Genomic DNA, 27,960 nt, shown 5'->3' with positions numbered 1-27,960 from the left:
GGCACAAAACCGACAGCAAGGTACATCGTGGTCAGGGCCTAGGCAAGGAATACAGTACAAATGGAAATCTTTATGAGGTATTTGCTTTCCACAAGAAATACAATTATTGACTTTTACTGACATCGGTTTAGAGCAAGAAAAAGTTTCCCCAATGGGGTACTTAGCTTTAGTTGAAGACTTCGGTTCTGAAACTCAAAAATGAAAAGTTCAGCAGTTGGTCGACCGGCACTTGCGAACTGCTTCTGCTTCGGGCACCGCACGGCAAGAAAGACTGATGTAATGGCGTCGGCTTCAAGCTTTATACCCCTGACTACTTGACGTCATGGAAGATGAAACAGCAACCGACGCAGGACCCAAGACTTTGATAATCAGGCCGACTGAGTGCTACTGCAAGTAGATAACCCAAATGTGATGGCTGCAACAGTGAAACATGAAGAACATCAAAATCGGTATCAAAAGATTAATTTGATACAGAGATTTCATTTGATGCATCAGAATTACACAAACAAGATTGTCCATTTTCTGAAAGGAGATCAGTTAGTGACTTAGTCAAGGAACTGGAATCACTAGTACACAGAGTCTGTTGTGGCTTCGGTTATGGGACAGGCAAAATGCGTGTGTGATTTTTTTCTGTAGTCTACATCTTTGGATTGAATTATGTAAGACCTTGGTTCAGCACAAATGTCTTTTACAATTCACACATGATCATGACCTTTTGAAATTTGCATTTGGACTTCACCTTGCAATAATGGTCAAAGAGATTTACTGGTTTTGTCATAGTAGACCTTTTCGATAGTTGAGCTTGATTACTTCACTGCTTTTTGCAACTGACACTAACAGACATTTATTGATCAGAAGAGTTGTTCACATTTGTCTCAACATCAGTTTTTGAGCAGGTGAATCAAACGTCAGTTAGATTCAGTAAATTAAGGAATACATCAGTTCTTTCCCTTTTGGACTTTTCCATCAAATGTTTTGCATTACGAACTGCACGCTCAGCTAAACCATTAGCTTGTGGATATTCTGGACTACTAGTTACATGAATAAAATCTCAACATTGAGCAAATTCTTTAAAACATTGACTAGTAAATTGTGCACCATTATCCCATATGACTTTATGCAGACTTCCATGAACTGAGAAATGTATCTTCACTTTCGTAATCACTGTGATAGACAGCAAGTTATGAAGTAAATCAACTTCAAACCAACCAGAGTGTGAGTCAACTAGTATCAGATAGTGCTGGCCATTCCATTCAAAAATGTCTACAGCAACTGTGGACCATGGTAAACCAGGGATTGGTTGCAGTTGAAGAGGTTCTTTCTGCTGATGTGGTTTACTACTTCAGACATTTGTTGTACCATGGAGAAGCTTATGTGACTTACTGCGTACATTCATTGCAGTTTGAAGAGATTCATACAACTTTGGACATTTTGGTGCACTTTGAAAGACTAAAGCAGCTTCTAATACTTTGTTACAGTTTGCCATTCTTAAAAGACTTCGCAATTCGGCTTTTGACACCATACTGAATGATAATTGGAGACATAATGGCAGTTTAACTGATGGTTTACTGTACACCTGACATAGATGCTTCTGCATGCATATTCGACATTTTACTTGTAACACATGCTCAGTACAGTTAGCTTAATACTGCCCCCTGACCTGGAAATGTCCTTCAACTACAGTAGCTGATAAGGTACAGAAAACAAATCATAGCAGACTGTTCTACATACAGGTCAAGATTTAAATGTGAGAAATGCTATACAAGACTGGTCTGTGAGGATTTTTGATTTCCTCCCTTCCCACCCTATTCCTGTTGTTTTCTTAAGTCCAGGGGCTCTTCAGTTGCCTACCCCTTGACTTTACAAGCCCCTCCCACTTTTATCTGCTCCTAGTAGTGTGCACTACAAGATCATATTGTAAAGGCTCTCAACTTAACTAGCTAAACAAGATTTACCCTTCCATTCACATCATGTAACAATGCACAGCAATACCTATATCTTTAACCACCTTTTCTGGTTTACCTTTAAAATCTTTTGATGTAATTCCTAGCACTTCCAACAAAGAGTAGAAAAGGATAAGCAAGATAAAAAAAGATATAGCTACATACAAAACAAATCAGGTTTGTGAGGCGCTCAAACTGTGCAGCAACTATTTAGCTCAGGGAACTTTGTGACAGTAGAGAATATCAGGTTTGCAGGACATTAAATAGGTTTCATAGCAGAATATGAGCAAATCAGCAAGCAAAAGAGAGTAGTATTGCTGGAATTGAATTCATCCTCAAGTCTTGGTGAGTACCTTCATGAGGTGGACTCTGTTTTTCACAAAACTTAACCAACACAACACTGATATTATATGATGATACTGTATATCATGGATAGAAGTAGGTTAAAAAATAAAGAGAACTGGGCGCACGGGACCCAGGATAAAAAAGTGCCCAATCCTAATAGGTGCACTGGTGCCAGCACTGGAAAAATGACAGTGTAGAATCCTCAAGACACAGAAACATTCCTACAACAGGGCTAGGCTAGGCCAGGTCCAGGGGGTGGATGGCCCCCCTGTTGTAGAAGGAAGTAGTAGTCCACAAAAATTGATAGGCCAAAAAAGAGCCACAAAGACGATAGAGTGGACTGTTGAGGATAACAAAGAAATTATGTATTGCTGCTACTATGCAAGAAGCCCAGAACTTTTAGATAAAAGATATACAAAGAAATTACGAGAAAAGTTAGAGGAAAGAAAAATACTTGCACAAGAAAAACTGTTAGAAGCTTCAAATAAAAATGTATTTTAATTAATTTATTTATTTATTTAACATTTGCTTACTGGGGAAGTCCGACTGGGCTAGCTGCCCATTTTCAATGGAGGCAATGGGAGAAAAGCTCCACATAAAAGTATACAGTATAACAGCATAAGATTATACAGATCATAAAGAAGCATACTGTATAATAGAATACTATTCAATAATATTGGTCCAAATAACATACAATGTTCATTAATATAACAGATTTATGAAAAACATTATATAGACCAAGAAACCTTGGGCCATTTGGAAAAAGAAGTGACTGAGGAAGTGCAAAAATATAAAGAACAAAATCTAGAGATTTTTTGAAAGTTATAAAAAGAAATATGAACATGGGAAAGAAAAATAAAGATCTGATATGGTTTAATATTTATGCAAAGGAGAAAGTTAAACTAATCAATACAAAAAGCAGCCTCAAAGATAGTTGAAGAGAAATACAGGTAAAGGCATCCAGATATGGAAAATTTCACAATATAAAAAATAAGATCACTAAGGGAATTCAGAACAGAAGATTAGTAAAGCAGAAGTTAAAAATAGAAGTTGAAGTAATGGAATGCCTGTGAAGTGAAGGATTTAGTGTAGAAAGTCTGACACTGGTTATATCACAGCATGATTGAACAATGAGTCAAGTATGAGAAACAAGAGGGACAGGAGACATCTGAAGAAGAAATATGGACATGAGAAAGAGACTTAATATGGTGCAATATCATGCAAAGGAGAAAGCAAAACTAATTAATACAAAAAGAGCAGCACTAGAGATATCTGAAGAGAAATACAGGCAAAGGCATCCAGATATGGAAGATTTTACAATACAAAAAATAAGAAATCAAAAAGGAAAAGTAGAAAAGTAGATTAGCAATGAAGAAGTTAACTTCATTTTCTATTTCTTTATGGATTACCTGCGAAGTGAAAGATTTAGTGTAGAAAATCTAACTTTGATAACATCACAGCAGGATAGAGCAGTAGATCCCCAAATTAAGGAGAAACCAGTGCAGCGGGATACATCTAATCAGTTGCCATATGAAGATACTTTGTAGTCTTCCATAGGAAATCAGTACAAAAGTTCAGCTGGAGTTGTACAGCAAGGGAATGAACAGGAAACTGTGGCAACTCTGACACAGTCAATGTTGTGGAGCGATAAGCCAGTGAGTTCCCAAATGAAAGAGCAATGAATGACACAGGAGGAAACTGAAGAGAATATGGCACAGGAAGATGCTGTAGAACTTTCTATAGAATGCCCACAGGAAATGGAGAACAAAGAATGTGCCCTCAGTTTATAAGAAAATTATCTAAGAGAATAGTTGCTTGATTTAATAGAGATGGACAGGCACATTAAGATCGATAAAAGAAATAGACTACAAAAAGTCAATAAAACCCCAAAAGTTAGATGTTTGATAAAATGAATGAACACAGTAATTAGGACTGTTCATAAAGATTAATTCAAAATAACAGAAATAAACAGGATAGATTACTGTACAGCTAAATTAATAACATAAAGTCTTACCACAAAAACACAGAGCAGTAAAGGAAAGGAAGGGGAGAAATCAAATTACATCATGAAAGTATCAAATAGAGCAAACTAGAAAGCAGTTAAGACAAGAGGTGTTACTGTTAGAAGAGTATAGAAGAGGGAACAGATCAAGATAAATACTCAGAAAGATGTGATAAAAGCAATGTGCAGTATCAGAAAAGATCAGGATCTATTGTGCACTATCACAAATAATAAACTAAAAATTTCAGCACAGGCAGAAAATCTTAGAAGATATATAGATAAACTGCAGGCACTCAACTCTCTGGCCCCAATCAGAAAAAAAGCATATCAAAGGAAAACCAAATCAATGGTTAAGTATAGATACTGTACAAATAATGGAGCAAAGAGATAGAGCCTAGCTACACTATCAAACATCTAAAACCTAAACATCCTTCCAGAAATACCGCCAACTAAGAAACCTAACCACAACACACATTCAGAATGACAAAAAATTTTACTATACACTAATCCAGCAAAAACATCAAAACTACCCTCAAGAAATTCTGGGTCACCATTAAACAACTCTTAAACCCAGGACAAACCACCACCTCCACCCCCAACCTCCCCATTCCCACAGACAGCACAATTTAACTCTCACTTCATTAACTCCATACAGTCCCTACTAAACAATAACAGCTCTCCACTAAATATGCCCAATAACTCTGCCCCTAAAAACACCACCTTCTCTCTCTTTAAAGCCCAGACAAATTAACTTCATAAAAAAAAATTCCTTCTCAAGCTAAAACCAATAACACTTGCCACAGACCAAATAACTACTGAATTTGTAAAGTTAGCAGCAGACTCTATTTCATACCTAGTCTCTCTACTCATTAACCACTCCATCTCAGAACAATACGTCCATAAACTCTGGACAGTCTCCCACATAATTCCCCTCCACAAAGGAGGCACATTCAGAGAGAATTATCAAAGTACAGGCCAATTGCCATATTAGCCCCCTAAGAAAAATTCTAGAAAAATGCATATATTCTCAACTACTGACCCACCTACTACAAACTAACATCCTCTCTAGTTCCCAACATGGTTTTAGACATAAACACAGCACCACTACCACCCTCATTTACTTCACTGATTCCACCAACCAACTAAAAAACAGTGGCAACCACGTATCAGCTACTTTCCTAGATATGTCAAAGGCTTTTGATACGGTTTCCCATCAAAAATTACTATATAAATTATCCACCATTAATCTCTCCCATTCTGCAATCTCATGGTTTCATAGTTACCTCTGAATGCCAACAAGCAGTTAAGTGGCAGGACAAAGCTTCAACCCTGCTACCTGCCTTTGCTGGAGTCCCACAAGGCTCAATCCTAGACCCAGTACTCTTAAGTACCTTTACCAATAAACTTACTTATACAACTGACCACGCCACAACCATCCAATAAGCAGATGATTCCACCATCATCTGCTCAGCTCCCACCCTCCCCGACTCTTGACTAGAACCCAAAAAGCCTTCACTGACATAGAGCAATATATTTCAGAAAACCAACTCATTCTAAACTCTAACAAGACAAAACTTATTCTATTCACTAATAACAGGACTATAAGATTATAAGAAAATTGAACCTGTTGAAACTACCAAATTACTAGGAGTCACTACTGACAATTCACTAAACTATGACAAACACATAGCACTTTCCATAAAAAGGTCCACATTAAACGTGGTTCACTATCTACAACTAAACCATTTCTCACCCCTACCATAAGACAATTGCCAGAACATATCTACTATCCACTTTAATGTATGCTTCCCCTATTTTCACTAACTTTAGGAAATCTGATCTTATCAAACTAGAGGCCTGCTATCACAAAGCAGCTAGATTTGTTACCAACCTCCCCAACCGAACACACCACTGCACTGCCTTAAAACAGCCCAAAATGGCTAGAACTACCAAACCTACTATTATTCAACCATCTTACTGCTGCCCACACCATTGTACACCAACCCAATAACTGTCCTTCTCTCATAAATGTAATCCAACCATACTCTACCAACTGTACCCTTTGCTCATCTAACAAACTACTATTAAAAGTCACCAGAGCCAACAATAGCTTTGGTGACTCTCTGTTCTCAAACCAAACAGCAAAAACCTGGAACTCTATACCCCAACACATAAACAACACTACCTCAACCTCCAAATTCAAACTACTTCTAAAAGAGAACATACATAACAAATGGCTGTGCTCCTGCACTACCCCGGGATAATTTTGGACATGCCCCCTTCACACCACTCTCTTTCTATTATCCAGTGATCTGTGGATACAGCCTTGAGATTCCCGTACCCTGGCCCAGCAATCAAGGAGCCTCAATCCTCACCACTAACACTAGAGAGGGCATCTCATATATGAGGAAATGATAACAAATACACACAGTAAAGAGCAATTTCCCTTAAGAGCACACAGGGATCACAGTCAGTCCAGGGCTGGTCACTCCCTTGCTCTCCAGGTATCTAATAAGACTTCCCACTGGCACAGCTATAGGGTCCAGATCTCAGCCAGCTGGGCAAGCTAAAATCTCCAGCACCCTCTCTGTCCAACCAGTGCTTCGTGTCCCTGCCCAAGTAGCTGACACACACACACACACACACACACACACACACTTTGAGATAAGAATTTGTGCAACCACACAGACACTTCTGGGGAAGGCTGGCACAGGTTCTCCATCTGTGCCTCTTTTTTCCAGACTATACGGTAGCACCACTTGCCACCACCCAGCTAATATTTATCAGCTACTCAAAGGCCCTTATGAAAGTGTGGCCAATTATTACTGTGCAATATTATTATTCAGTTGGTAAGTGTGACTAAACAGTCAAGGCTTATTTAGAGTGACTTGGACAGTAAACTCTATAAATATGCAATGCACTCTAGAGCTTAAATTATCTCTACACAAAACAGCCACAGTTGAAAGGTTTTAAAATATTTAATAATAAATAATAAAAACACAAGATAATACTTCTTACTACACAGTGCTAGTCAAGAGTTCAGAGATCACAGATAAATACTTAAAATAATTCAGTAGTACAGTTCTGACATCACAGAAAAACATTTAGTCTAATATTTCTAGTTTATAGCTATTTCTAAAAGAAAACACAAGTATAAGAAAACTTACATAAGAAAACAGGCAGAGTGCTGATGAGTTGGATAGTCAAGACAAAAATGCATAATGCCTGTTGATTCTGTCTGTTTAAATTGCTATCTTCAGCCCTGATTCCCTTTACATCATTTTGTACACATTCCTGGGGTTCTCAGGCTGACATATACTACATTCTTTTGTTATCTTGCACCTGCAGGAAACTACAGCCATAAAAGAATTCCACATGCAAACTCTAGTAATTATTCCTTAAGTTAAAACAATAGGCAGGATGCTTCACTCCAGACTCATCGACTCCAAATTTTAACTTCAAAGGGACAGACATGAAATAATTTTAACTTCAAAGGACAGACAAGAAATGCTTGACTTATCTTTCTTTACAGCAGAGGGCAATGTTGCTACATTGTTTTAAGTTCAACATTTCACAGCATATTCTATAAAAACAAACTTGCTCCGATTCATATTTACAAATAAGAGAATTATGTACCAAATTCTACCTAGCTAGGCTGGCAGCCTCCACCGCCCCCCCCCCGGAGAACTCAAGCTAGTTTTTCAAGTGACCCTTGAGAAATGCTGCTTGAGAGGGTCAGGTCTGTCTGAGTATACCTACCCCATTCCCTGTCTTGAGAGCCCATCTGCATTTGCATTGCTACTCCCACTGCAGTGCTGCACTGACATATCATATGCTTGCAACCATAGGCTCCATCTTAGCAACTTGGTATTTTGCTGGCTGGCTCTGTTTAACCATATTAGGGTGTTGTGATCTGTCATAACAGTGAATTTCCTTCCATACAGATAAGGTTGAAGTCTCTACAGTGCCCACACTATGGCTAGACATTCTTTTTCTACAGCTGCATAGCATTCCTCCCTGGGTTGGAGCCTACGAGTGAGATAAACCACTGGGTGCTCTTCCCCCTCTGAAGAAATCTGGCTAAGTACAGCACACCCCATGGTTTGAAGCATCCACCTGCACAACAAATTCTTTGCTGTAATCTGGACTGGCTAACACAGGGGGTCCTCCCAAAGCTTCTTTAAGCTTCTAGAATGCCTGCTCACATGCTGGGGTCCACACTACCTTATCTGGCCTGTTCTTCCTTGTCAGGTCTGTGAGGGGAGCAACTATGGTACTATAACTGGGGACAAACTTTCTGTAGTACCCTGCTGTCCCTAAAAATGCCCTCACCTGCTTTTTAGTAACAGGTGCAGGCCATGCCTGAATGGCTTCCACTTTGGCAGGTTCTGGCCTTATCTTACCACTCCCCACTCTATGTCCTAGGTAGGAGACCTCCGCCATACCCACCTGACATTTGCTTGGCTTAATGGTCAACCTTGCCCTCTGTAGTCTGACCAGCACCTCCCTGACATGCTGAAGGTGCTCTGGCCAGGAATGGCTGTAGATGGCAATATCATCTAGGTAAGCAAGGGCAAACCCTCCTGCTAGAATACGATCTAACAGCCTGTGGAAAGTCACTGGGGCATTCTTCATCCCAAAGGGCATCTTTGTGAACTCATACAAGCCAAAAGGAGTCACAAAGGCTGACTTCTCTCTAGCACTGGGAGTCAAGGGCACCTGTCAGTAACCCTTGGTAAGATCAATGGTTGTAAGATACTTAGCCCCACCCATCTGCTCTAGGGCCTCATCTGTTCTAGGCATGGGGTAAGCATCCGACTCTGTGTGACTATTTAATTTCCTATAGTCCACACAGAACCTGATGCTGCCATCCTTCTTTGGCACCAGCAGCACTGGGGAGGCTCAGGGACTGTTGGACTCTTGAATGACCCCTAGTTCCAACATCTCCTGTATCTCCTCCCTCAGACTCTGTTTGACTCTCTCAGACAGTCTATAAGGGGCCTACCTAATAGGCCTTTGGGGTCCTGTATCCAAATGGTGCTGCACCAGGTGGGCACACCCTGGTTTCCCAGTGAAAATGTCCCCAAATTCCTGCAACACTGCTCGAATTTCTCAAACCTGGGTAGGAGATAGCTGCTGGGACATTGCTGCCCCTTCCACTGAGGTGTCAGCCCGAGCCTCACTGAGGAGATCAGTCCCAAGATCTCCCTCAGACTCCTTCTGCAATCCACTGCAAATGCTCAGCACAAGGGCCTCCCTGTCATGGTATGGTTTCATCATGTTAACATGGTGCAATTTGTGCCCCCTGCCATCTGCCTAGGAGTTCCACCATGTAGTTAACATCACTTACCTTTTTTACCACTTTGTATGGACCCTCCCAAGCTGCTTGCAGCTTGTTGTGTCTGACAGGAATGAGAACCATTACCTGCTGTCCCACAGCATACTCTCTAGCTCGAGCATTCTTGTCACCACACCTTTTTCTGTTGTTGGGCTTCTGCCAGGTTCTCCTGGGTCAAGCCCATGAGTTCCCTGAGCCTTGTCCTGAGGTTTAGGATGTATGCCACAACAGACTCCTTGTGTGACTAAGCACTCACCTTCCCACTCATCTCGAATTAAATCTAGAGGTCCCCTCACCGTATGCCCATACAGCATCTCAAAGGGTGACAAACCTGTGGATTCCTGGGGAACGTCCCTGTAAACAAATAACAGATGGGGCAAATATTTGTCCCACTCCCTCTTAAACTGATCTGCAAATGCCCATAGCATGAACTTGATTGCAGAGTTTAACCTCTCAACAAGACCATCAGTCTGGGGATGGTAGGGGGTGGTCTTCACGTTCTTCACCCCACAGGACTTCCACAGACAAGCCAGCAGGTCTGACATGAAATTGGAACCTCTGTCAGTCAGTATTTCTTTTGGGAAACCTACCCTGCTGAAAATCTCTAACAAAGCATTTGCCACCTTCTCTGCCTCAAAGGAGGACAAAGCTACTGCCTCAGGGTGTTGTGTAGCATAATCCACTACCACTAGGATATACTTTTTCCCTGCGGAACTTGGGGGTACTCAGAGGACCCACAATATCCATAGCTACCATCTGAAATGGCTCCTCAATCACAGGCAAAGGCACCAAAGCAGCTCTCACCTTGTCTCCTGCCTTGCCTACCTTTTGGCACTGCTCACAGGTCCTGTAGTGCAGTATCCTGTTACATCTCTGGAAATTCCAGGCAAATAGAAGTTCTGCATAATATACCTCTTTGTACATTTTATGCCCATATGACCTGCAAAGGGAATATCATAGGCTATGGCTAGAAGCACCAGATGGTAAGCTCTAGGCACTACCAACTGCTGTACTCTCTCACCTTCTAGCCCGCCCTCAGGGGTCCACTCTCTGTATAGTAACCCTTTGTCCCAGTATACAGATCCCCCTTTCCTTGAGAATCAGGTGCCTCCCTAGCTACCTGCCTCAGGCCTTGCAATGTAGGGTCTGAGAGCTGAGCCTGTCTCAACTCTCTCCTTGTAACCCTTCCCAACTCCCCTTCCACAGGAAATCTGGCATCCTCTGACAGTGGTGCCTCACTGTCAGCCTGTGTACTACTACTAACCTCTACCTTTACAGTCACTCTGTCCAAGAGAACATCAGTATCCACAAGCAGCTGTGGCTCACATTCAGTCTCATTGATACAGAGTAGCTCCCTCTCTGAAGTAACCAACTCATCAGTCCTGGCTGCAAGTATGCAGTCTGTCTGGATCTCCCACAGGCTACCAGACCCACATGCTTGTCTCCTAGCCTGACTGCATGTAACTGCATAAGCACATGGTACTGTCTTATCCAAATCCTTCCCTCTCAGTACATCTACAGGATGGTAGTTTAGTACCCCTGTTGTCTCAAGACAACCTACTACTGGCATTTTGTTTTTCCCACTTACTTGCTCCCTCACCTTTTGTTCTCACCTTGCCTCCATGGACACCTGTATGCCACATGGCCCCACTGGTTGCATTCAAAACATTTAACCCTAGCTCCTGGATGTATACATGGACTAGTGGCTTCCCCTGCTACTGGCAGATTCTGTTGGGGCAGTCTGTGCTGCCCACCATGGCTTTCTTTAGCCCCATGAGCAGTATTGGGGGTCCCCTTCCTTTGCAGGGCTGCTCTGCTTGCCAGGTATAGGTCTCCCTTCTTCACGAACTCATCTGAAGTAGCACATTGTCTATCAGCTAACCAGATCCTCATGTCCTCAGGCAAAGTGCTAAGGGCTTGTTCCCTCACCAAAAGGTCTGCCAGCCCTTCAAAAGTGGTGACCTGACATCCACTCATCCACCTATAGAAATAAGTGCTCAATTCAGCAACATATTCACACACACTTTCATCTGCCTTGCGTCTATGCTCACGAAACTTTTTCCTATACGTTTCAGGTGTTAGTTTAAAAAACTCTAACAGACAATTTTTTACAGCAGTATAATCAAAACATGCAACGTCAGACATTTTAGACAATACAGTTACAGCTATACCATGGAGTAAGGGGGTCAGGAACCGTACCCAGAGCCCTTGGTCAACTTTATACTGTTTACATACCCTCTCAAACATATAAATGAAACTATCAAAAGTATCCCCCCTCTTTAAACTGCGGAAGAAATTTACTGACCTTTTGTGCTTCTGGGATCCAGTTACTCCCTTCCCCATTACCTCCATGACTTTGGCAAAGAGTCAGCATTTCCCTCTCATGCTTCCTCTGCCGCTACTTTTCCTCAGCTTCCAGGCATAGCAGTTTCTCTTTCTCCTCAGCCTGTAGACTCCTCAGTCTCTCAACTGCTTCTATTTCCAAACACCTGGCCTCCAACTCAAGTCTCTTTAGCTCCAGCTGGATTTTTAAGTCCACTGTAGAAAGGTTGAGCTGTCCATTCTCCGAGGGTATTATATCTCCACTGCCAGTCTGATTGTCCTCCTGGTTGCTGTTTTCTGATGCAGCTGTAACCAAGGCTGCAATCAGGTCTGCCTAAGTCAGGTTTCCATGCACCAGTCCCCTAGCCTGGCACATCTCCACCAGCTGCCTCGTTGTCAGATTTCCTTACTCCTCTGCTGAGACGCTGCCTGCTCACCCTGACTAACTAAGCTAACAAAAGAAATAAAACAATTGTGCTCTGAACTCTGAGTATTCACTGCGTGGCTGATTTAGAGTACAAAACACCTTCAAAGCTCACTGTACACAAGCTACAGGAATTCACTCTATCCACACCACTAGAAGCCAATTAGTATTTGCCAACTAATTAATATGTGATGTAGATATCCCACCACTGCCAAGCAATTAATATGTGATGTGGATATCCCACCACTGCCAAATAATTAATATGTTCTGGATATCCCAACCACTGCCACCAATTAATATGTGATGCCCACGCCCTGGCCTAGCAATAAAGGAGCCTCAATCCTCACCACTAACACCAGATATATATGAGGAAAGGATAACAAATACAGTAAAGTGCAATGTCCCTTAACAGCACACAGAGATCACAGTCAGTCTGGGGCCGGTCGCTCCCTTGCTCTCCAGGTACCCAATAAGACTCCCCACTGGAACAGCTATAGGGTTTAGATCTCAGCCAGCTGGGCAAGCTAAAATCTCCAGCACCCTCTCTGTCCAACCAGTGCTACATGTCGCTGCCCAGGTAGCTGACACACACACTTTGAGATAAGAGTTTGTGCAACCACACAGACACTTCTGAGGAAGGCTGGCACAGGTTTTCCAGCTGTGCCCCTTTTACCCAGACTATATGGTAGTACCACTTGCCACCACCCAGCTAATATTTATTAGTTACTCAAAGGCCCTTATGAAAGGGTGTCTAATTATTACTGTGCAATATTATTATCCAATTGGTAAGTGTTACTAAACAGGCTTATTTGAAGTGACTTGGACAGTAAACTCAATAAATATGCAATGTACTCTAGAGCTTAAATCATCCCTATACAAAACAACTACAATTGAAAGGTTTTATAATATTTAATAAATAATAAAAACACAAGATAATACTTTTTACTACACAGTGCTAGTAAAGAGTTCAGAGATCACAGAGAAATACTTAAAATAATTCAGTAGTACAGTTCTGACATCACAGAAAAACACTTAGTCTAATCTTTCTAGTTTCTAGCTATTTCTAAAAGAAAACCCAAGTCTAAGATAACTTACATAAGAAAACAGGCAGAGTGCTGATGAGTTGGATGGTCAAGACAAAAATGCTTAATGCCTTCTGATTCTCTCTGTTTAAATTGCTATCTTCAGTCCTGTTTCCCATTACATCATTTTTTACACTTTCCTGGGGTTCCCAGGCTGACAGATACTAAATTATTTTGTTATCTTGCACCTGCAGGAAACTACAGCCATAAAAGACATTCCACATGTAAACTCTAAACAATAGGCAGGATGCTTCACTCCAGACTCATCGACTCCAAATTTTAACTTCAAAGGGACAGACATGAAATAATTTTAACTTCAAAGGACAGACAAGAAATGTTTGACTTAGCTTCCTTTACAGCAGAAGTCAATGCTGCTACATTGTTTTAAGTTCAACATTTCACAGCATATGCTTTCATTTAAGAAAACAAGCTTGTAGTTTCCATTCATATTTACAAATGACGGAATTATGTACCAAATTCTATCTGGCTAGGCTGGCAGCCTTCACAAGCCTATCTACTCTCTACAGCCTACCCATACTCTTACTTGACTTTCTATTACTGCTAACAACATATGAACTTATAAGTATGTATTTCTCCCTGGAATCTACTTCCTAAAACCATGCTTTTAATGCACTAAAACTGTTAGCCATTGTCAATATCATACAAGTATCTGTAAAACTTATGATGCTTTTCAAATCTATGCATAATTATGTGTGAAACTTACAATGCTTTACAAATCTATGCCCTTCTCATTAACCTAATGTACTGTATAGAGCTTTTCCCCCCGGGCCTCCACTGAAAACGGGCTACTAGCCCAGTCGGACCTTCCCAGTAAGCAAATGTAAAATAAGTAAATAAATATAAAGGAAAATTGGGAAACAAGGCAAAAGGAATTGAAACACCACCAAAAAAAAAGAAATAGATATTATTTTGGAGAACTATCTATGAAGATCCTGTGGAACATAACAAAGATGCTAAATGGATAGAAAAAGTAAAAGAAAGAATAAGAAGTTTAAAGGTACAGGATATGAAACTGGATGAATTAACGACCAGACAGACTGAAACAAAGTCAAGAAAAGCCTAACCCCAGGCCTAGATGCAGTGCCTAACATCTTGCTCAAAGTATTAACATTTTTACATGAAGATTTAGCCATGAGTAAAAACTACTTGTATACCCACCCCAGACAGACACCAACATGGTTAACAACAGGAAAAACTATGCTCCTTCTTAAGAGTGAACCTGCAAGCTATCCTAAAAGCTATAGACTAATAACTTGTCTTCTGACAATGTATAAACTCTACACTGGAAGTGATGCCGACAGAGTTTATAGTCACTTAGAAAAACATGGCAATAGTACAAAAGAGTAATAAAAAGGTCATATGGAACAAAGGACCATTTGAAGTTAAATAAAGTCATAACAGAAAACTGCAAAAAGGGGAAGAATCTAAGTATGGTATGGATAGACTGCAAAAAAAAGCATCTGAAAGTATCCCACATTCATGGATAAAAGAGTGCTTAAAAATGTATAACATACATTCTACAGTGATTGATTACATTACAGCAACCATGAAACAATGGCAAACCACTTTGCAGTTCAGCCATGATAAAGGACAAATTATTATTCCAGGGATAAAAATTCAAATAAGGATATTCCAGGGTGACTCTCACTGCTGCTCTTTTGTCTTACCCATAATACATTAAGCTGTCTACTTAACAGATTAGATCATGGCTACAATTTGGCTCTCAGAAAAACAACACAGTGTAAGGATTTCTCATCTTCTTTTTGAGGATGATTTAAAACTGTATAGTTTATCAGATGAGGAACTAAAAGCACAACTGCATGTGGTCAAAACTTCTTCAGATTACGTAAGAATGTCATAGGTTCATAGGCTGGTTCATAGGTTGGTACTAGGCTATCAGCCCTAGGGCCTATACAAGCCTAGCCATAACAATTCCCTGGCTATTTCTTCCCACACTATTTACTTCCCTGGACCCCTTTCTAGCAGGGTGACTGAAGTGATCCCCGGGGTGAATTTCCTTTCTCCCATCCAATCGTCAAGGTTCCTTTTGAAGACGGCCAAAGAGGCACTCTGCTTGACATGTATGGGCAATCTATTCCAGAGTCTGGGGAGTCTCTGGGTAGATATATGCAAATGACCCTTATGAACATCAGGTGTTTCAGCTATATGGCGATTCTGATTGCTCATGACTTTTACATTTGAAGTCATTTTAATGGACAATTCCAGGCCAATAAAGCCAAACCCCACTAGCTATGGATATGCATATTTCAGCCTTGTTATGACCTCGTCAACATAGCATAAGCAGAGTGTTTGCACATTTGGTATAAATGTGCAAAAACAACCTTTACAGCAGGAAAGCTGCAGCACCAAGAAAACATCAGTTTGGGACAGGAATGTGATATAAAGGAACTTGAGCAAGAGGGTGTATAAATATTTGGGAAATGATGTAGGATCAACTATAAAACATGAACAAATGTGAATAAAACCTGGTACAGAGTATTTTAGAAGACTAAAATTAATGCTGAAAACAGCGTTGACATCTAGGAATAAAGTCCAGGGTATAAATCAATTTGCTCTTCCTGGCCTAACTTACAGTTTTGGAGTGATTGACTAGCCCCAAAAGGTGTTGGATAAGTTGGACAGAAAAACAAGAAGGATGCTTTATACTCATCAAATAATTTATAAAAATCAGTGTATACCAAGACAATATATATATTCCCTGTTCTGATGGAGGTATGGGCCTCCTCAAAATTAATTACATCTATAGATCTGCAATCGTAGGACTGCATACATATCTGCTGACCTCACAAGACCCAAATGCAGTGAAAGTTTTGAAACATGAGGAGAAAAAGTCTATGATGACATCCCTGCTTAGTTTAGCAGAAGCATATTGGCGTCAAGCAGGAATGGAAATCAAACCAGAAGTGGAAATCAGGCAGCAATCGAATGAGTCAAAAAACAAAAGAAAGAATATAAGATGAAGGATCAGATGAGAAGGCAAGAAATGTGGAAAATGCATAAATATAATTGCAAGTATAGAAAATTCTTGGAACAACCTGATGTTGATCAGGATTGAACACAGGAATTGTTAAGGGGAGGTTAATTTAAACTAAAAGACAAAGGGCCACTGTTGGCGGCCCAACACAATGGACTATGTACATGGTTTACAAAGTCCATTCAACATGTGGGAGAAACAGCAAATGTAGGTTTTGTAAAACAGAATTGCAAACAGTCGCACATCTTGTTGCTGACTGTGATATACTAATGGCAGAAAAACTGTATACTGAAAGGCATAATAATGTGGCAAGACAGTTGTATCGGGGATTGTGCAAATATTATAATACTGAAGTAGCTGAAAAACACTGGAAACATGAGCGACAAAGCATTACAGAAAATGAAGTTTATATTGCATGGGATCACCCATTACCAACAGTTCAGAGAAATACATGCCAGAAAACCAGATATAGTAGTCCATGAAAAGAAGACAAAAAGTAGCATTGATCATTGAAATTGCTACATCCAGTGACTACAGAGTTTTATGTTCAGAGAGACACAAAGTCATAAAATACTAGGATTTGCAGGCAGAAATGACGGCAATGTGGAAGAAGGAAACCCAGACAGTTCCAATAGTAGTTGGATCAAAGGGTCTTACAAAAAAAGAAATTACATTCATACTTAGATATATTACTGATGGATCTACTTTAAATAATCAAATTACCACTTCTTTGAATCGTACAATATTAAGACCATGTTGCCAAAAACGTAATTCAGCGAACTCCCAGAACATCGTATTTTGTCGCAGGGAAAACTAACCACTTGGCCACCATGGTGAACTTTGCCCTTTTCTAAATTATAGTGTGATCTTAGAGTTGGTATATTTAGTTAGGAGGGGTGTGGGGCCCCCCACTTTGGTGGTTTAAATTTGCTTTGGTTTGTATTTTTATTATTGTTGGCCAAGTGGTTATTTTCCTGGCAGTAAAATACGTTCGGGAAGTTCCCTGTATTAAGTTTTCGGCACTGTGGTCTTAATCTTCAATTCAACGAAGTGGTTTGTTTGTGTCTTTCGGCTTTTACCCGGTTAGGGGTCGCCACAGCGGAACTCCGGTCCGCTAATGATTGGCAGAAGATTTTTACGTACCGAGTTGCCAGCTCTGATGTACAACCTTTAACGAAGGAACGCCCATTCACGCATGTCTCCACACAGAAGACGCTCTAGCTGAGAATCGAATCGAACAGCGTCTTACTGTGAGGCGACAACGCTACCGCAGCACCACCACCGCAGTCTATTCAATTCAACGATGTGGTAATTCAAATATTTAAAGTAGATTTGTTACTGATGCATGTAACTCTGTACGAATTGCAGAAGGAGTCAGTGCTGCGGTGCTGCGAAGAGCACTTCTGGCTGACATCAAAGATCGAAACAATACTAATTTCATGAACATTAATCATACTTTGACTTAGGAATGGAGTCCATTCCCATCATGATATTAGAAATCCAAAAGACTTGGAGAAATTAAAAAAGTAAAATACCAGAATATGAGAGAATTATAGTGGACATAAGTCATCAGGCATGAAAGGATAAAGTAACACTGTACCAGTGAGAATGCAGTTGGCAGGCTTGTAAATATGTGGGTGAGAACATTAAGGGGAGAAAGGCAGAGGACAAAGAACATGGGTAGAACTTGTCAGAGGAATATAGACAAGGCCATCTCGGTCATTATGGTTATATCTTATCCAATATTACCGCTAAGCATAATTCCATTTTTCCATCCACATTTTGACTTTGTAAACTGCATCTTGAACTAAATGTTGTAGCATATTCTTGCATCGTAACTATGTATATGTTTTTTAGCATATCCTTGTATCTTTAGATATGTTTTGTTTTGCAAATTTCCTATGTGATCCTAAACACTCGGGCTGTGCTTGCAATGGTCCACTGAGATCAGTGCATTACCCATAAATAAATAAATAAAATAAAATAAAAAAGTGGAGCAGTAGATGATGAAAGGAAGGGGAAAGTACAGTTGTGTACACTTACCATAAATGTAGATGTTCGAGTGTCTTCACTGATGCAGTCATCACATTTGGGTTATCCCTGCCAGGGTAGCCCTTGGCCAGCCTGAATACCAGAGACTTAGTATTTCTGTGTCGGTTGCGGTCACTTGAGGACTGACGTCAGGTCATTAGTGGTATAAAGGAAGGGAAGAGAAGCAATTACATCAGTTTTTTTTTGCTCTGTCAGGAGCCCCCAAAGTAGGAGGCCAGGTTCTGGTGGAACAACCTCACCAGTGGAAAATAAATACCAATATGTCCCTTGTAAGGAAAAGAGTGCAACAAGGAAGAAAGGTAACAAAAAGAAAAATGGGGATGGAGGGAGGGAAACCAGGACAGTGAAGACACTCGAACATCTACATTTATGGTAAGTGTACACAACCATACTATGTTCTTTGTGTTTCACTGTTGCAGTCATCACATTTGGTTAGATTCCCAAAGCTGAGGAAATGGGTGGAGGCAGTCAAGGAAGCTAGGGGCTGGCTAGCATGCCCTGCAAGACTGCAGAGGCAAAACCTGCCATAGATTTGGAAAAGAGAGGCAGGTGGTAATGTTTGGTAAAGGTGTGAACAGATGGCCAGATGGCAGCCTCCAGGATGTCCCTGATGGGGACTCCTCTGAGGAAAACTGCAGAGGTGGAGGCTGCTCTGGTGAAGTGTGTCCTGACCCCCTTGGGGGAAGGCTTGCAATGCTGTTTGTAGCAGAAATGGATGCAGTGTGCTATCCATTTTGAAATGGTTTGCCTGGAGATGGCTTTGCTTCTGCACCTGAAGCAAAGCTAACCAACAACTGATCAGACTTTCTGAAGGGTTTAGTCCTGTCCAGATAGTATCTGAGCTGTCTGTGCACATCTAGAGAGTGCAGAATCCTTCCCCATTGTTTTGGGGGTTAGGAAAGAAGGTGGGCAAATGAATGGATTGGTTGAAAGCCACACTGGACACCACCTTGGGTGTGAAGGATGGATTAGTTCTGAGGGATACCCTGTCTGCATGGAAGATGATGAAGGGTTCCACAGCCATGAGTGCTTGCAGCTCAGAGACTCTTCTGGCTGAAGTAATGGCCAGGAGGAAGACTGTCTTCCAGGAAAGAAATTTTAGCTCTGCAGAAGAAGCTGGTTCAAAGGAGACAGGGTGAACTTTTCCAAGACAAAGTTAAGGTCCCAATCTTGTGATGGTGGCCTTCTGGGGGGCCTCAAGTTGCTAGCCCCTCTGAGGAACTGTTTAATCAGAGGGTGTGAGAAAAGAGGCTGCTCAGTGGGAAAATGAGCAGAAAAATCAGAGGCATGAATTTTTATAGAGGAGAAAGAGAGGCCACTGTGTAGTAGGTCAGCTAAGAAATCCAGGATGAGAGGGATGGAGGGCTGTGCCATATTGGCCCCCTTAGCCTGGATCCAGTTACAGAACCTTTTTCATTTATCTGCATAAGACTTTCTGGTGCTAGGGCATCTGGCCTCTCAGATAACATCCAGAACCTGTTTTACTGAGGATGGCAGATTGGTCAGGGGTTAGGGAATAAGCCAAGCTGCCAAATTGAGTGCCTGCAATTGGGGGTGCATGAATTCCCCTTCCCTCTGGGTTAGGAGGTTTGCAATCTGAGGAAGATTCCATGGAGGCAGCGGGGACAGTCTAGAACTATGAGAATGGTCCTTGGTTTTTCCTCCCTTATTTTGAAAAGTACCCTGGGGATGAGAGGTAGGGGAGGAAAGGCATAGACTGAGAGGTTTACCCAGGGGAAGGACAGGACATGCACTTTCCAAGCCATGCAGTGATGCTTCCTGGTGCAGAATTTGCTGAGCTGATGGTTGGTGTGGGAGGCAAAGAGGTTGACCTCTGGGGTTCCCCATTTCTGAGTTATTAGGAAGAAGGTACTTCTGTTGAGCTGCCACTTGTGTGGGTCCAAAAGCTTTCTGCTTAATTGGTCTGCCAGGGAGTTGAGAAAGCCTGGTAGGTATTGTGCTAAAAGGTGTAGTTGCATGGAAGAGGCTGTGAGCCAAAGGGTCATGGCCAGCCTGCACAGCGAGTAGGAGTGAGCCCCTTCCTGCTTGTTGATGTTTCACATCACAGTGGTGTTGTATGTTGTGATCAGGAGAACCCCTGGAGAGAGAAGGGGTTTGAAAGCTATCATGGCCTGTTGCACAGTCATTATCTCTTTTTGATTGAGGTTCAGGGGGATTTGCTCTGGGCTTCATTGGTCCTGTATGTACCTGTCATCCAGATGTGCACCCCAAGAGTAGTCTGATGCATTAGTGGTGAGGGTCTGGGTGGCAGGGTGTGGGGAGAAGGGCAGTCCCTTGTTGTGGGAGCAAGCTGTTGCCCACCAAAGAAATTCCCTCCTCAGGCAAGGAATAATAGGTAAAAGAGTTCCCAGATCTTGAGAGTGTTAACACCAAAGGCTCTTTAGGTACCACTGAAGTTTCCTCATATACAGTCTGAGATATGGAATGAGGAGTATGCAAGATGCCATGAACCCCAGGACTTGCAGGATTTTCCTTGCAGAAAGCTGGTGCCTGGTGGCCAGATGAGAAAAGTAAGCTGACAGGAAAATGTTTTTCTATCATGTAAGGTATGCCATCTGGGATGCTGTGTCCAGACTTACTCCCAGGAAGATTATCCTTTGGGTGCGTACCTGTTTGGATTTCTTTTCCTTGATTGTGTACCCCAAGGAGGTTAGTAGGGTCTTTACAAAGGCCAGGTCTTTGAGCAGCTTTTCCTGGCTGTCTGCCTAAATAAGGCAGTCATCTAAGTAGGGGTAAATTTGAATATTTCTTTGTCTGCAAAACACAATGGCTGGAGCCAGCCATTTTGTGAAAACTCTGTGAGCAGTAGATAAGCCAAAGGGAAGCACAGAGAACTGAAAGTGTTGAGGTCCTGCCCTGAAGCAGAGCTATTTTCTGCAGGACTCCCTGATAGTAATGTGGAGGTAGGCCTCTTTTAAGTCTAGGGTGGCTAGCCAAGTGTCCTTGTAGACCATGGGTAGCAGCTGCTGGAGGGTGAGCATTTTGAATTTTGGGATCACCAGGAAGATGTTTAGAATGGATAGACTGAGGATGGGGCACCAGGTGCCCTCTTTTCTGGGCACCAGAAAAAGTCTGGAGTAGAAGCCTTGGCCTATCTGTTCTTCAGGAACGTGCTCTACTGCCCCTAAGGAAAGCAGGGAATGGATTTGCTTTTGAGCTTCTGCCCACTGATTTGGAGGTAGATCTGAGAACCCTTTTGGGGTTGGAAGGGTGTGGAAGGAGAATTTGTACCCCTGAGACACAATGTTCACAAACCAATGGTCCTTGGTAATGGTGGCCCAGGTGCTTGAGTGAAAGGAGAGTTTTCCTCCTAGGAGTATGTGAAGGTGGGCAGAGGTGAGGTCGGGAGGAGGCGAGTCATTCTGAGTTCTTACCACAAGGCGGTGGCTTAGAACTCCCTGGTTTTGAAGTGAAGGTAGTCCACTGCTTAGATCTCTGCAACCCCTGGGGCTGCTGTCTGGGGGGTCTTTTCCCACAAGGCCTAGGCTGGGCCTGTTTACTCGGAGCAGAAAAGGACCAGTGCTTGGAGGAAAAATGCCTGCTGAACCTACGGGGTTGGACCTGTAAGAAATCTTTAACTGTCTGCATAGACTTTGCTTTTTCTTCCATCTTTTTTAAGACCTCTTCTGCCAAATAAGTTATCTTTGTGCAAGGGTGCATCCAACAATTTTGATTTGACATGGTCTGGCAGGGGTTGTTCCTTAAGCCATGCATGCCTTCTAGTTCATAGTTTAGTTCATAGTTTTAGTACTAAGCTAACTGCCCTTGCGAGCCATTTTAAACTTAGCCAATTATCCCTTGTGAGACTCAAACCCTGCACCTTGTGTTTGTAAGGCAAACACCTTTGCCATTATGCCACCCTCCCAACCAAAGTAAACTTAATAGATTCTAATGACAGATCCAGTGGCTGCTGCCCTGCAAGAAGCTTCTAGGGCATCAAAACCACAGTGCAAAGTGTGTTTAGTTATTTGACTTGCAGAATACATTAAGTCTTGTAAATCTTTAGATTCTGCCCAAGCAGGAAAGGAAGACATTTTTTGTTTAAGGAGTTCCAAGGTATGTTGCTGAAATTTAAGCATATGGAACTGACAATTTAGTGCCCTGATAGCAAGAGTAGCTGAGGTGTATACTTTTTTTACCCCATCTGTCCAGTGCTCATGAATCCCTGTCTGAGGGGGTGGGATTCTTAGCTGAGGTTGCTTTAATCCGTTTTTGGCCCTTGAGAAATGACCTCAGGGTCAGCTGTTGGATTTTTAAAAATATATTTGTGTGAATCAGGGACTCTGTAGTACCTGTCTGGTTTTCTGGGAGCAGGAGGAAGGGCATCTGGAGTAAAGCTGGATTCATGGAAAACATCATCCAACACATCCAGGACTGGGGGATGGCTAAAGGTCTGTGCTGTAGAAGATCTATGAACTATCTGAGTCTCTTTTTAGACTGAGGGTAGTTTTGACTCTCCCATTGGAAATGCTCCCTTAAGGAATACAGGGTTTCCCCAAAGGAAAAATCATCTAGAGGAGAGGCTGAAGGAATGGATTCCTCTGCATCAGAATCTTCATATGTGGAGAGGAGCTACATGTCTTCATAGTCAGATGCATCGGATTCATCTGACTCTTGTTCAGAGAAAACTACTGGAGACAGATCTCTTTTCCTTTTTGAAGGAGTGGCCTGGCTTCCCCTAATCAGCATAAGGTCTTTTGCCATTTTAAGCATTTGAGACTGAGGCAAGGGAGCAGGCACCTGAAAATGGGTAGTCGGTTTCTTGGGTGTGGTTTGACCCCTGGGCCTAAGGAACTCGGTTGTTTTCAAAAGAACGGTAGTCGCGAAAGAAGGCATCAGTTTATGTTGGGATTCGGTGTTGCGAAGGATTTCCTCAGAAGGCGGTGCCTGCACAGTGGCTCTGGACCCATCCAAGGTAGAGATGACCACAGCATCCTTAGACGAGGAAGAGTTCTGTGGCATACTGGACTCCGAAAGGGTCTCGGTAGCGGCCTGCGAATTAACTGAAGTGGGCATCAGTGGCTGTGCAAGCGCCTCACTGAGTTCCAGAGGACTGACAACCAGCTTAACGGAAGCATTGTCAGAAAGTTTGGTTCTGTGTGGTCTGTTTCTGTCTTTATCTTTACGCTTTTTCAGAAGATCTGCTGTCGGATGGCTTACCAAAGCCATATCGGAATTTGAGGACTGTAAATGGAAATATCTGGCTACAATAAGGGCCCGACAATGAACAGTTCTGGCGTTAAAGCACAGAAGCAACGAGGGACATTGTGGTCTGGGCCTAGACAAGTGACGCAATAAAAGTGGAAGTCCCGATGTGGTATTTGCTTTCCACAGGTGAGACAATTATTAACTTTTTCTGACATCAGTTAATGCAAGAAAAAAGGATCCACAAAGGGGTACATAGCTTTTGAAGACTTCAACTTCAGTTCGGAAAAGAAAACTCAGGTAGCAGCCGACCGGCACTCGTGCAAACTGCTTCTGCTTTGGGCTCCATGGCAAGAAAGGCAGATGTAATGATGTCGGCTGCCTGCCTTTATACCACTGATGACCTGACGTCCATCCTCAAATGACAGCAACAGATGCAGAAATACTAAGTCTCTGGTATTCAGGCTGGCTGAGGGCTACCCTGGCAGGGATAACCCAAACATGATGACTGCAACAGTGAAACATGAAGAACATCATGGCAAAATGCAGTCATGAAAGGAAGGAAAAGGAGAAGGAAGTCAATATGGCAGGAGTGATGCCAAGAGTAGTGACAAATGATAAGGGGAAATAGAGACTATGGAGGCCAAGGAGGAACCAGTACTTTAAAGTGAACTGGAGGAAAGTGAGCAAGGGAAGACATCCAGGCAGGTGAGACAGTAGAAGGCAAAAGTAATAGTGGGAACATCTTGTACATAACATCTTTTTGAAAGGAATGGGAAGAATTTTTATATACCACTTGGATGTAGACATCCAGCACAGGCCATGAGAAACAGTAATGTTAGAAGTACATATGGAAATATTACAGACCAGGAATAGTGGCACAGCAGGAGGCAAAAGGAAGAGAGCCAATAAGGAGAAGACAAGAGGGTTGTGGTGATTGGAGACTCAATCAAAAAGGGGATTAAAAATCAGGGCACATGAGAAAGGAGAGCTCAGATTTCAGCAAAACCAGTCTCTGGGAAAAGCTTGAATAAACACAGGAAGACAAAATAAATGTGATATTCAAAGGAAGGGGATGGATGCATGCTGTGGTGTTCGTAAGCAGCAATGATCTGTGACAGGAAACAGTTGTGATAGCAACAAGTAGGGTCAAGAGATGGCAATGAGATGCTAGGAGAAGGAGTTGGATAACACATTCTTATAACTATTACCAGTCCTAGTAGCCAGCACTCAGATGAAAAGGATTAAGAAGTATAATGACTGTCTGCAGAAGTGGAAATGGTGAATGGCTGAAGACTGAAGCAATCTGTAAAGAAACACATCTTATGCAAGGGACAAACTCAACCTAGGAAGAACAGTGGTGCTTAGCACTGGGTTGGAATGATAAACCTTAACAATCATATATTTAAATTAAGATGGGGGAAGGGAAGATAACCAAAGCAAAATAGGATGTACTTCTTTCGGCAGCAGACAGAAGTTAAACATATATGCAAAGCATATCACAGATGTAAACAAAGGTGACTTTGACCATAGCCAAATAATCTTTACTTTGCAATGCAAGTGGTCTGCCATCACAAACAAAAACAAGGGGAAAGGTGTCAGAATGGGGGGAATAGTGCACAGACACTAAAACAGATAGGAAGGAGGTTCAGAGTGAACTTACTGCCATTTGGAAGGATAATAAACAAGGATCAAAGGAGCTTCCTCCAAGAGTTCTCAGATATCCAGCCAGTATGTCATCAGTCTTCCTGATGGAGATCATCAGCAGGCTGCTGGACAGTGTAGACGTGCCACAGAACTGGATGACAGCAACATGGTGCTCTTACAGAAAGGAAACAGAAAAAAATCAGGGAACTACAGGCCTGTTAGCTAAACAACAGAGGTAGGTATAGCTATGGCGTGAACACTGAGGGGAGGGCTTTTAGCATTTTTAGAGGATGATTTCCAGGTCAGCAACCAACAAGGATTCGTGGTAAGAAGGAGTTACAAATCAAACTTAATAGAGTTTATGACAGCTTAAAAGTGAACTTGACATGAGTATCACTAGATATAGTCTACATTAACTTCATCAACACCTTTAACTTAATCCTACACATGAAGTTGTCAGGAAAACTGAAAAGGCTAGTGGTACAGCAAAGACGGGGAAACAGAAGAGCTGCATGGACAGTATGTGAAATTAAGATAGACTACCATAGTAGGGCCAGTACTCTTCACTGTGTTTGACTCAGACATACTGCTGGGAAAATTAAACGGGATCAATATCTTTGCTGACGAAAAAAGACAGATGCAATACCAGAAGATGGAGAAAAGTCTTGTGAGGAATTTCTAAAGGTGGAAAAAGTGATCAGAAAAGTGACAACTGAGGTTCAGTGTAGATAAATGCAAAGTACTGCTTAAGCCACAACTCAGATGTGAAATATTACTGTGGAGACATGAAATTGACAGCAACAGAGAAAGAAAAGGATCTCAAAGTTATAAACATGCCGGAATAGCCCATCAGGAGCAGAGTCGGACAAAAGCAGCACCAAAGAGAAATCTGTTGTGTATCCACAAGAGGAAAGATTCCAGCAGCAACAGGGCCTTACTAAGAAGACACCTTTAGTACTATGTGACATACATATGCCAAATAAAAAAAAAACTCAGGCTACTGGAAGGCATCCAATGCCCAAAAAGCCCAAAATGATCTGTGAAACAGGGAAAATAGTAAGATCAGACAACAGAGGAGGGACAGCACTTCTCACCTGAGACCAGAAATGATGGGAGATATGATACTGGTACACAAAAACAAGTCAGACAAATGTGACAGGGTTATTCTGAACTGGAGGGGTATAAAGAAAACAAAGGGGCACAGATGAGAGTTAGTGGGGCATAATTACTCCCTCATCTCTGAAAGTACATTTTCAGAGAGAGGGATGTGATCACATGGAATAAACTTCTAAAATACACTGTGAAGAATAAATCAAGATACACATTCAAGAGTGCATGGGACAAGTGAAAAAAAAAGGCAAGGGGAAGGTTGGGGATAGTGGGAAGGTAGAAATCTAAGACAAATGAAAGGGCATCATTTCCTTCTGCCATTCAGTAATTATAATAAACTTCAGCAGTGCTCCTATTCCTTACCTTGGTAGTGGTCAGTATAGTGGAATTTAAAAAGAACATACATAATTTTTCAGATTTCCAAACCCAAAAGGAGGAACATAACAGGGACAGCCATAGCTAGGTCATCTGGCAGGTTGCACAGTTCCAATCAAAATGCCCACCTTAGTTATGTGTGCTAACCCCCTGCCCACCTTAGTAATATGTGCTAACACCCTGCCTGCCTTAGTAATATGTGCTAACCCCTTACCTGCCTTAGTAATATGTGCCAACACCCTGTCTGCCTTAATAATATACACTAGCCTACTACCCACCTTAGTAATATGTGCTAACCACCTCCAGTCCGCCTTAGTAATACGTGCTAACCCCCTGCCAGCCTTAGTTGTTGTTATTGTTGTGTCTTTCGGCTTTTCCCGGTTAGGGATCACCACAGTGGAACTCCGGTCCGCTAATGATTGGCAGTAGATTTTTATGTGCCAAGTTGCCAGCCCTGACACACAACCTTCAACGAAGTTACGCCCATTCACGCATGTCTCCACACAGAAGACGTTCTAGCTGAGAATCGAACAGGACAACGTCTTACTGTGAGGTGACAACGCTACCGCAGCACCACCACCGCAGTAATATGTGATAATCCCCTGCCTACCTTAGTGATATGTGCTAACCCCACCCCTTGTCCACCTTAGTAATATGTGCTAATCCCCACTCTACACCTTACCTTACTTTAGATAAAAACCTTCCTGTAATGATAGCTATATTCAAATTATGTCTGCAGTTAGTAGTAAGGTTAAAAGATCACAAGATGAAGAAACCCTCCTTCTTCCTCCTCTTTTGTGATACTACTTTATCTCTATTTAATACTATGCTACAATATAGCTTCAACTCTGTCATCCTTGTTTTTTTGCTGTAGGACTGCCACGTAATGCTGGAAAGAAAAAAGGGTATCCTCTTTATTATCATTTTGTAGGCGATTTACTGCTCGCAGTAACTATTTCAGATTCAGAGAAAGCTCTACCTCCATGCTTTAGCATGAAGATGTAAGCACAGCAGTGGACCGTGTCTGTGGCCATGCTAAATGCTAATGAGGCATTCTGGGGGAGCAGTCTATGCTAAATAGCCAACAGCCATGTGCTCTCCCTGAAAATGTCTGGTAAGACATTTATGCAGCAGAGTG

The sequence above is a fragment of the Protopterus annectens genome, chromosome 11.part0 (assembly GCF_019279795.1).
Source record: "Protopterus annectens isolate FY-2018-M chromosome 11.part0, PAN1.0, whole genome shotgun sequence".
NCBI lineage: Eukaryota > Metazoa > Chordata > Ceratodontiformes > Protopteridae > Protopterus > Protopterus annectens.
The sequence above is the reverse complement of the archived record's forward strand: the minus strand, read 5'-3'. Positions refer to the sequence as shown.